The sequence below is a fragment of the Panthera tigris genome, chromosome C1 (assembly GCF_018350195.1).
Source record: "Panthera tigris isolate Pti1 chromosome C1, P.tigris_Pti1_mat1.1, whole genome shotgun sequence".
Classification (NCBI taxonomy): Eukaryota; Metazoa; Chordata; class Mammalia; order Carnivora; family Felidae; genus Panthera; species Panthera tigris.
Window position 1 is genome coordinate 37,326,512 of NC_056667.1, and position 10,210 is coordinate 37,336,721.

At 44.3% G+C, this 10,210-nt stretch overlaps 1 non-coding gene across 1 annotated transcript; it reads right to left on the reverse strand.

Annotated features, from left to right (window-relative positions):
- Nucleotides 1-5,018: 5,018 nt before the first annotated feature.
- LOC122241730 lies at nt 5,019-5,150 on the reverse strand. Its single transcript, XR_006221953.1, has one exon. It is a non-coding gene; the product is annotated as a small nucleolar RNA SNORA72 (small nucleolar RNA).
- Between the last annotated feature and the right edge of the window lie 5,060 nt (nt 5,151-10,210).

Consider the following 10,210-nt stretch of genomic DNA (forward strand, 5'->3'; position numbering starts at 1 on the left):
ATTTATCCCTAATTTTTTTGTTTCTTTGATGCTATTTTATATATTAAAAATTTTTCATTTTAATTTTTCAATTTTAGTATATATATATACACACACACACAGTATGTGTATATATATATATATATTTATATACTTATAATAGTATATATATATATACTTACATTATATACAACATATATATATACTTATATATATACACTTATATACTTATATACAACAGTATATATATATACTTACAATAGTATATATATAATAGTATATATATATATATATATACACACACACAGTATATATATATACTTGATATTTAAACTGACCTTGTATCTTGCATTCTTGCTAAAGTCATAAAGTCATTAATAAGTTCTAATAATTTTTTTTTTATAAACTTCTTAGGATTTTCTGTGTTCAAAAGTATGTCATCTGTGAATGAAGACACTTCTACTTCTGCCTTTGCAATATTTATGCCATTTTTTTTCTTGCCTATTGCATGGGCTAAGATCACCTCTACAAATGTTAATACAGATGGTAAGAGTGGCATCCTTGAATTGTTTCTGATTTTAGGGGAAAAAAGAGCTTAATATTTCATCATTAAGCATGGTATTAGCTGTAGGTTTTTCACAGATATCTTTTATCAGATTGATAAAGTTTTATTCCTAGATTTCTGAGAGTTTTTATTATGAATGTGTATTGAATTTCATCAAATAATGTTTTTACTATCTACTGAGATAGTCATTTGATTTTCTGCTTTATTGTGTTAATGTGAATAATTGCATACTCTTGAGATGCAATAAACTTTTTTTTAAGTTTATTATTTATTTTGAGAGAGAGAGAGAGAGCAAGCATGAGTAGGGGAGGGGCAGAGAAAGAGGGAGAGGGCCAATCCCAAGCAGGCTCCATGCTGTTAGCACAGAGCTTGATGCGAGGCTTGATCTCATGACTGTGAGATCATGACCTGAGCCAAAATGAAGAGTCACGGGCTTAACTGATTGAGCCACCCAGGCGCCTCTGTAATTTTTCTTTCTTATATTAAAAACATTTTTTAATGTTTATTTATTTTTGAGAGAGAGAGAGACAGACAGAGAGCATAAGCGGGGGAGGGGCAGAGAGAGAGGGAGACATAGAATCCAAAGCAGGCTCCAAGTTCTGAGCTGTCAGCACAGAGTCTGATGTGGGGCTTGAACTCATGAACTATGAGATCATGACCTGAGCCAAAGTCGGATGTTTAACCAACTGAGCCACCCAGGCACCCCAATTTTCTTTTCTTATAATGTCCTTCCTATTTTTGGTATGAGGAGCATACTAATCTCATTTAATGAGTTGGAAAGTGTTCCCTCCTACTATATTTTTGAAAGAGTTTTGTATTATTGATTCATGAAGGGTTTGAAAGAATTCATGATGAAAATAGATGGAATTTTATTTGTGGGGATTTTTAAAACATTACAAATTCAATTTCTTTAAAGATATAGGGCTAGCCAGATTTTCTATTCTTGTGTCAATGTTGGCAAATTATTTCTTTTAAAGAATGTTAATTTCATCCACGTTGTTGAATTGATTAGCAGAAAATTGTTCATAATATTCCCTTATATCATTTTAATGTCTGTAGGATCTGTACTGATGTCTTCTCTTTTATTTCTGATATTGGCAGTTTGTGTCTTCTCTCTTTTTCTTGATCAGTGTAGCTATGGGCTTATCAATTTTATCCATCTCTTCAAAGCACCATATTTTTATTTTGTTGACCTTTCTTTATTGTTTCTTTTCTATTTTAATGTATTATGCTCTTATCTTTAATAATTTTTTTTCTTCTAGTTACTTGGTGACACTTTTTCTAGATTCTTTTAGGATGGAAACTTGGATAACTTATTTTAAGTCATTCTTCTTTTTCAATATAAACATGTAAAGTTATAAAATTTCCTCTAAGCACTGTTTTAGCTACATCTTACTAAGTTTATGTTGTATTTTTGTTATCATTCTATGCTTGTGCTGTCTCTCCATTCAGGTCTGTGCTCAACTGTCAGTTTCTTAGAGTCCTTCCCTGGTTAATTTATATAAACTAGCCCCTTTATCCTTATAAGTCTTTATTCTTTTGCCCTGCCTTATTTTTTCATATCATCTGATATTATATTCTAACCCATTGATATATTATATTACACATGCATATATTATACATGATGTGATATTGTTATAATTTAGTTGTTCAACTTTTTATTGTCTATTTTCTCTACTAAACTCCTTGAAGGCAGGGACTATTTATTTTGTTCACTGATACATCCCAGAACTTAGAAGAGATCCGTAAATATTTGTTGAATAAAGGAATAAATAATTTAAGACCCTGTGCAGATATTCCCTTCATGGAAGTCTTATCTGACAGCCTTCTCCAATTCTCAGACAAGTTCTCCTCACTTGTTTATAATGTTTTTATACTTGCTCATACTTCAACTGATTATAACTGTAACTTTATTGTCTGTCTCGGTCTCCCCCACTGGCCACCTGTCCAAAGGCAAGGACTATGTCTCAATTCACCCGTGCCCCAAACATGGCCCAACACAGAAGAGATTAGCAAGTGTTTGACAAATGAGTAAATGAAGTGTCACCAATCACTCCTGCCTTGCAAATCAGCTGTGAGCTAGATTTGTCTGTTAGACCAGAGACCACCCCATGAATCTGGAAGATTTCAAGTAGAAAAAACTTTGAAGTTTAAAAGCTGATATTGTTTATCTGTGATTTAGGCAATGAAGGAAGCCTGAACCATGCGTTCCAGTTTAGAAAGCACTTTCGTATACATTATCCCATTGGGCCTTCACAACATTCCTGGGAGGAAGACATTGTTATCCTCTTTTTCCAGATGAGGAAGTACAAGTTCAGAAAGTTGAAACCATGTAACCAAGAACTGGGGAATTTGAGGCTGGATCCAAGGTTTCTGAATTTTCTAGTCTTTTCACAGCACCATAGAAAGAGGCATGTATGTGACATAGAGGCAGGATGGGTTCCAAGCCCTCACTGACCGGGTTGTGGGAGGTTTGGTATCTGTTGAGCTGGATGGGATTAGCAGGGGTCAGGATGCATGCACAGGCTGATGTGGGCACTGGGCTCAGTCTTTGTTGCTTTGATCCACAGACTCAGTCTTACGTAAGGAAAAGAGTTCCTGAATTTGAAACCTGGCCTCTCATACTATTAGTGAGGACCTGGTGCAAAGGACTTTCCCTCTCCAGACTTTGGTTTTCACATCTCTAAAATGGGGCTCAAACACCTACCTCCTAGAATTGCTGTGAGAATAACAAGAGGTTTGTGTAAATGGATCTTCTAGGGGCTTTTGTAAAGCATCCCCTCTCCCTAAGGTAATTTTCACTGGGTCCCTGAAATGTCCTTGCATTCATAATATTTCCCCTGATGGTTTACCTCTCATTGATATTGGACAAAGGAGAGGGGAAAGGATGGCAGAGCTGGGTAGGGGGTGAGTTCTTCCAGGGACCACTGTCCTATTATATCTGGGCTCCCAGTTGGTAAGAAATGGCTCCAGTCCCATGGGGGCAGTCCGAGGGGGGGGTACTGGTTGGTACCAGTACCAACTATGGGGTAAGGTCAGTTGGTACCAAACCCCAGCATTTATTGGGAACCTAATAATAATAACAACAGTGACCATTTACTGACTGCTATTTATCATTTATTCTGTACATAGAACAGATCTGAGCCCCAATTCCCTGGCAGGTCCTGGAGGTCCCTCCTCTCAGGTGATACCAGTTTCCTTTTCCCTAATCTCTGGGTGGTTTGATTCTGCTCCCTGCACCCCAATGTCTGGCTGTGATCCTGCTTCAACTCAGACCTCTTTTGGGCTCCCTCCCCTAATGTCAGCAGCAGCATGGATTGGACTTGGTGTGATCTGACTCCACCTGATCTTTTCATGCGCATCTTGGCCACTTAAAGCCTACATCCCACACCTCAGACTCCTATCAGCCTTTCCTGGAACATGCCCAATGCCATCTTACCTCTAGGCCTCTGCCAGTGCTGTTCCCTTTGTCTGGAGCACCCTTTCACAAAATCCCCACTGGCTCTTGACCTCTGCCCAATTTGATGATTTTCCCCAGACTACTTAATCTGTCCAAACCTAACCTGTTTTGGTTAGATGGAGTATGAAGCCATAGCCCTTAAATCCCAGTGCATCCAGGGTAGGGGTGCCAGGCTTAGCAAATAAAAATACAGGACACCTAGTTAAATTGAATTTCAGATAAACAATGCATAGTTTTATTTTTAATTAAAAAAATTAAAAATTTTTTAATTAAATTTTTTTTGACGTTTATTCATTTTTGAAAGACAGAGAGACACAACGCAAGCAGGGAGGGGTAGAGAGAGAGGGAGACACAGAATCCAAAGTAGGCTCCAGGCTCTGAGCTGTCAGCACAGAGCCTGACATGGGGCTCAAAACCATGAACCGTGAGATCACAACCTGAGCCAAAGTCGGACGCTTAACTGACTGAACCACCCAGCGCCCTTAAAAAAAAATTTTTTTTTAAAAACAAGCTCTAGGGGCACCTGGGTGGCTCAGTCGGTTAAGCGGCCGACTTCGGCTCAGGTCATGATCTCGCGGTCCGTGAGTTTGAGCCCCGCGTCGGGCTCTGTGCTGACAGCTCAGAGCCTGGAGCCTGTTTCGGATTCTGTGTCTCCCTCTCTCTGACCCTCCCCCGTTCATGCTCTGTCTCTCTCTGTCTCAAAAATAAATAAACGTTAAAAAAAAAATTAAAAAAATAAAAATAAAAACAAGCTCTAGCCAATTTTATTAAAGAAAAATTTTACATGATTTACTTTTCACCACTCTGTTCTGGCATGCTTCAAATGATACCAGAATCCCCTAGAAAATAAAACATAAAAGTTTTACAATTTGTTTAATGGCAACTGGTAGTCATCAAATTAGCAATGGTTATCTTCAAAAATTATTACACTAGCTTTGCTGTCATTTCTCAAGGATGACCAGATACTTAGAGTCACAGACATTTTCCACAGATGCATCATGTAAGTCAGACTTGGTTTATCACCAGCATTGATAAAACTAGACCTAGGGAAAGAACTAAGTCTGGGGACACATGCATGGTCTTAATATAGTGAATGTTTAGCTTGCCTTGATTATTACAAAATCAGAACAGTGAGAATATTCACGTAAAATTTTTTTAATGCTTATTTATTTGAGAGAGAGAGAGAGAGAGAGAGAGAGAGAGAGAGAGTGAGCGGGTGAGGGGCAGAGAGAGAAAGAGGGAGACACAGAATCTGAAGCAGGCTCCAGGCTCTGAGCTGTCAGCACAGAGCCCAATGTGGGCTTGAACTCACAAACTGTGAGATCGTGACTTGAGCTGAAGTCAGACGCTTAACCAACTGAGCCACCCAGGCACCCCTGAATAGTTTTGAGTATAAGTATGTCTATACAATATTTGAGATACACTTATACTGAAAATTATTTGTTGTATACCTGAAATTCAAGTTTAACTGGACATTCTGTATTTTATCTGGCAACCCTAATCCAAGTTTGTATACATATAGTAGCTCTGCAGCCTTCTGGGAAGGGGGATGCTTCTGTTATGGCTCAGGCTGAGCCTGAGGAGGACCTGGGAGCCTGGAAAAGAATTGGCCTGAGGGCCCATCTGGTCTAGGGCCCCTGCATTATAGACCACTGCCCAGAGAGTGGAAGGATGTGCCCAAGTTCACACAGCAGGGCGGGGGTGGGGTGGGGTGGTAGAAGTGAGGCCGGACTTGGGCTCCTAATTCCCAGCCCCGGCTCCCTCCTGTGCCAGCAGCCCTGTGCTCTGAGCTGATGGAGCAGCTCAGGTTCCCACTCCCCTGCCCCTGACCTGCCCTTGGCTGGCTTCAGAGGGGGGTCTGATGACGAAATGTGATCCTGCCATAAAATCTGTACCAAACCAACTCTTCTCACAGCCCACCCGCCCGCCTCAAAGGGGGGCGCCTAATCCTCATTTATGGGGCCTAGCAGCTGGGTCTGGCCTGAGTCTTTGAACGTGAGCTTGGGGTGCCCTGGGTCAGCCCAGCCGTGGCCAGAGGAACCTGAGAGTGAGGGAATTTAGGGAGGCCAAGCAAGGGGAGGGGCCAGCCAGTCACACCCCTACCTCCAGCCAAGAAGCACCAGCAGGGTGAGCGCATAAAATTACAGGGGGCAAAGATGGAGGGCCAGCATGGACATGTCTTTCCAAGTGTGTATGAGGAGGCCGGGCTCCAGTCACAGCAGAGAAGAGGTACTGGGTTGGAGCAGGGAGCAAAAAGCGCCAATAGAAAGAAGCGTTGGGGGGCCTGTAGTCAGCAGACTCTGAAGAAACCGGGCAGAGCCATGGCAGCTCCGACGGTGTGGCAGGGGGAGGAGTGGAGGGATGCCAGAGAGATGAGATAGTGACTGGACAGCCGGGCCCTGGAGCAGGCCCCAACGGCGCCTCTTTCTGGTTTGGGTGACGCGCTGGCAATGCACAGGGCAGGAGCAGGGAGGGGGTTCTCTTGGCGTGTGCTGAGCAGGAGGGGCCTGTGGGACCCCAGCGGAGGCACCCTGGGGAGGAAGCTGGAGAGCTGGGATGCAGAGGTGAGGCTGGGCATCAGCAGCCTGTGGGCCTGGAAGCCACTCTTCCTGAGGGGACGCGGGAAGAAAAGGGGGCCTTGGAGTGAGCCCCCAGGAGTGCCAACACCAACAGCTGGGTAGGAACAAAAGAGTCCACAGAGGAGGTGGCAAGAAGTCAGAGGTCAGCCGGAGGAGAGGAGGCCAAGTGGGACCTGAGGACAGAGTCTGTGCCTTGCATGTGAGCCCCACAGGCAAAGCTTTCACTGGATTTAGGAGCCTGCTCGCAGCTCCTGTTGGTTCCAGGGGGTGTGCTGATTTGCCAAGGCATGGGAGGTGAGGGCATGGGAGATGAGGGCTTGGAGATACTGAATGCAGGCAACTCTTTAAGGAAAACTGGTTGTGAAGAGATTTGGGGGGTGGTTGGGCAGAAGGGGTGCAGTGATTGGAGAAGGTGGGCTTATGGGAGAGGCTGCTTGTGTGATTCTTCAGGATGTTTAACCACAGATGGGAAGGAAGTGGTAGCAAAAGAGAAGTAGAAGGGTGCCTTTCACCCTTTCCCAAATCCAGCCACAGTCAGACCTACGTTTCCTGCCGGACCCAGATCCGGGATACCTACACACATGGACACACACACAGGAAACAAGGTTCGTGACGCTGGATGTGACACCCTGATATTTTCTCTCCTGTTTTACTTAGGTCAACCGCTGGTCACAACACCCCAAACTGGATTTGTGTCTCTTGAACACTTCACGATGGTCCATTTGACAAACGTGGAGGTAGAAGGTTTGACAGAGAGGAGGTGGGGTGAGCTCCCTGGGGTGGCAAGGGGGGAGGTGCAGAGGGGAGGGTTTGGCTTCCCATGGGGGAGGGGAACCCTACTTGTCATTCCAATGGGAGGGAAGGAGATGAGACTGGAGGAGGCACGCCTAAATATGTAGGTTTTGTGGCTGAAAGTTGATGGCTTTTGATTTCTCCGTGAAGGTCACCGCCGAAAGGGCAGGGTGAGGAAGAGCAAGGTCGGAGGTTCCGAGGGGAGAGGGGAGATTTTAACAGCCACCGTGGAGAGCAGAAACGGTTGCATTTCCTGGTAGTTTTGAGGCTCCGTGGAGGTGGGAGGCCATGAGTTTAAAGGGGTGCCCATGTCCCTCCAATTTTAGTGAAGCCTAAGTAAGAGTTCCTTCTTCTCTGGTGGGGGCCGGTAAGGCCTGGGACAGGACAAGGGCACCGGGGTTCTTCGCTGAGTGAATGAATGAGTGCTCAATGAGCACATTTATCAACCTAACAAATAAGTGCCAGGTACTGTTCTAGGGCGAGAATACCGTACAGAGATGATGAAGGCAAAATTCTTGTCCCTTTGGAAACAATATGTGCACTGAACATTTAGGACTTCATGAGGCTTTTCTGAGGATTGTTTGATTCCTTCCTTCCTTCCTCCCTCCCTCCCTCCTTTCTTTTCTCTTCTTTTCTTTTCCTTTCTTCCTTCCATCTTCTTTCCTCCCTCCCTCCCTCCCTCCCTATTTCCTTCCTTTTTCTTCCTTCCTTCCTTCCTTCCTTCCTTCCTTCCTTCCTTCCTTTCCTCCCTCCCTTTTTCTTTTTCTTTCTTTCTTTCTTTCTTTCTTTCTTTCTTTCTTTCTTTCTTCCCTCCTTTTTCTTTCTTTCTTTCTTTCTTTCTTTCTTTCTTTCTTTCTTTCTTTCTTTCTTTCTTTCTTCCTTCCTTCCTTCCTTCCTTCCTTCCTTCCTTCCTTCCTTCCTTCTGGCAGCTAATCCAGTTCAGTGAAAAATTTGGAGGGATGATCATCATCTGCCACATCCCTGTTTGTGTTCTATTTCAGCCTAAGATGAAAGAGTTGGGAGCACAGTCTTCATTTTCCACAACTCAGAGAGGCAAACCAAGTTATCCAAGCCACACAGCACATCAGCAGAGCAGCTGGGATGGGTTGGGCAGCAGTTTCCCACTCCCAGGGCCCAGTGCCCCTGCTCTCCACTCAGCAGTGTCTCCACAGTCCTTGACTTAGGTAGGACGGTAGGGGTGGTGCCTGGATTGCAGCTTTCTGAAGAAAAGTCTTGCCATGCTTTTCTTTTCTTATTTCCCTGGAGTGGAGCAAACAGAATGTCTGTGGCCTCAGAAAGAAGTGGGTCCATCAGGCCGATGAGTACCAGTTGTAGACATTGCCTGTCTGTGAGCATGTCTGCTGTCCATGGAAGGCAAGTGTATGTTCGGGACCCAGTCCACCCTAGCTCCCACACACAGATAGCAGACAGGGTGCGGGAAGTAGGGAATTAGTATTTGTTGAAGTGTGTGTGAGTGCAAGTGCATACACAAAGATATCAAGAGGCACAGATGTGTGTGCCAACACTAACATACAAGCCCTCATTCAGACTCACATAAACGTCCCATCACAGGTATAGGCACACCCACGAATAGACTCCTATTTATATCTATATGCTTACCCATTTATACTTGTGCACACCTCCAAAAAGACCTACACATTTTATTTATTTTTTATTTATTTATTTTTTTATTTTTCAATATATGAAATTGATTGTCAAATTGGTTTCCATACAACACCCAGTGCTCATCCCAAAAGGTGCCCTCCTCAATAGCCATCACCCACCCTCCCCTCCCTCCCACCCCCCATCAACCCTCAGTTTGTTCTCAGTTTTTAACAGTCTCTTATGCTTTGGCTCTCTCCCACTCTAACCTCTTTTTTTTTTCCTTCCCCTCCCCCATGGGTTTCTGTTAAGTTTCTCAGGATCCACATAAGAGTGAAAACATATGGTATCTAAGACCTACACGTTTTAAACAAGCATAAAGCATCCACGAATGGGTACATATTTTGGGGCATAATAAAATCTGCATACATTAAGTGTTTACTCTTATGTATATAAGTATGCATGGACATGTGTGTGCATCCGTACACACAGACCCCAAAGACTCAAATCCAAAAGTGCTCATGGAAAGTTGTAGGCATGTACGCTCTTCCAGCCCCTCTCCATCAGCCTCATTTCTGCCTCAGGGCCTTTGCACAGGCCATTTCTTCCTGCAATGTCTTCCACCACCACCTTTGCCACTTCTCATCTTTGAGTCACAGTGTATGCATCTCTTCCTCTGGGACCCCTCCTCTAGTGCCCACTCTATATCCTCTCTATTCCCTTTCATGACACTCAGTGTTGGTTCTGCTACCTTGCCTGTTTCCCCCTAAAATGCCAGGTATTTTTTCATGGCTCTGCATAGGAGGGCCTCAACAAATACAGACTGACTGCATGAATAACTACTGTGTGTGGAGCACTCATGGTATGCCAGGAACTGGGGTGGGTGGTACAGGTGTTAACTTCCTATCCTTGACCCCGTTTTATAGAGGAGGAAAGGGAACTGGCACAAGTGTCAGAGGTGGGATTTGAAGCCAGGGTGGACTCTTCCACTCCCAGGTGTCTGGTTTCCGTCGTCCCCTTCAGTCTGCATGTCTAGTCTCCATTCTCTCCTGAGAATGGAGCCCACCCTCCCCTCTTCTTCGAAGCAGCCTTCCTCTGTCCTCCACCTTGGCTCAGGTGCTTCCACACCTCCCCGGCCGAGGGCCTGGAGGTCCCTGTGTTCACATCTCTGGTGCCCCCCGGCCTGCCAGCTGCACTGTGGCATCCAGCGGGGGCAGAGCTAAGCCCTTTCCG